The sequence below is a fragment of the Pteropus alecto genome, unplaced genomic scaffold (genome assembly GCF_000325575.1).
Source record: "Pteropus alecto unplaced genomic scaffold, ASM32557v1 scaffold195, whole genome shotgun sequence".
Classification (NCBI taxonomy): domain Eukaryota; kingdom Metazoa; phylum Chordata; class Mammalia; order Chiroptera; family Pteropodidae; genus Pteropus; species Pteropus alecto.
In genome coordinates this window covers 9,586,005-9,587,467 of record NW_006438073.1, presented here as the reverse complement: position 1 = coordinate 9,587,467, position 1,463 = coordinate 9,586,005, and positions in this window count along the sequence as shown.

Below are 1,463 nucleotides of genomic sequence, written 5' to 3'. Positions count from 1 at the left end.
AGGCAGGGGAGAGGGGACCGCGGCGGCCACCGGCGACCAGCACGGCTCGCGCAGGCTCCGTCCCTCTCCACGCGCAGACTGTGACCCGTGGAAGACAGGAACGGTCTGCCACGTGAGTAGCTAACGAGTGACAAACACGCACATGATTCGGGGGGAATCATCTAGTGCAAGGTGTAAATACTGTCGGAGGGCAGGGGAAGAGCAGGAAACGTGGAGGGGAGTTCTAGCAATCGTGCTCGAAATGGCTGGCCTGTTTCGGGGTTTTCAAACTGTGTCACTTAGGATTAGCTTCAGATGCATGTAGCAGAAAACACATATGAGAAAGATGTGAAAAGCTGATTTTCCTTCTATGTAAAGTGAACCTGGAGGTAGCCCGTCCGGAGTTGGTTCGTTACACCTCCCTTCACCCATCATCAGGGATCCAGGCCTCCTCGGTCTTTCTGTTTCAAATTTCCTCATGGTGGCAGAACGGCGGTGCAGCTGTGGCCATCACGTCTACATTCCATCTGGCCGAACTAGCCTCCTTCAGACAGCTTTCCCGGAAGCCCTGCCCGGCACCTCCTTCCAGCCCTGGCCGTCTCCACGGCAGAAGCTGAGCAATATGGTTTCTGCTCCCAACTTGCAGGAGTTCCGTGACTAGAAGGGAGGAAAGCGTGGTTGTCTGGTGCGTGGTAGCGGAAGCCTGGCCATGTGGGGCACGAGCTCCGCCGCTCCTGTCCCTCTTCGTCCCCTCCCCACCCCTTTCCCTGTCCTTCCGAGCTCGGCTCGAATGGCGCCAGGACGAGGCGCCCACGGCGTGTCATACGTGTCCACATGCAGCCTGTTCGCCTGGACCCGCGGACCGTTTTCTTAGCTAGACCGTCTCATTTCCCCGGGGGTGCCCAGCGCCAGCCTGCACGACACAGGGCTCCGGGGAGCGTGTGTCCCCCGTTCAAGGCATGCTCCCTCCTGTGCAAGCAGCACGGGGTCCTGGCCACGGGGAAGGCGGGGGCAGGAGAGGGCCCGGGCTCCGGGCCAGCCTGCTGTGGGCGAGTCACAGTTTCTTTACCAAAGTCCTTCCTGGTTTAGCTTTGTTTGGTTTTGTTTTGTTTTGTCCTAGACACTATAATTCAGCCAGCTGCCTCTTGACTGATGACCATCCCCCCCGTGTAATGACCCGTCTTTGACTTAAAAGAAGGACATTTGGGACTGCGAGGCATCTTCTCTGATCGTTTTAGTTGGATGGAGATGACAAGGTTGTATGTTTTAAAAGGCGGAGCAGATCAACAGGACGGCGAGCGGATCGGTGCTCGGATGACGTCCTGGGCGCGCGTGGTGGCTGGGCAGGCCGAGGAGCAGCCGTTAACCACACTCTTTTCTTCTCTTTCCAAAATAACTCCTGCGTCGGTGAGATGCCGCGCATGCGGAAAAGCAAACCTTCGCTCTGACTCTCACCCGCGGAAGTCACCGCTGAGGATGCTGGG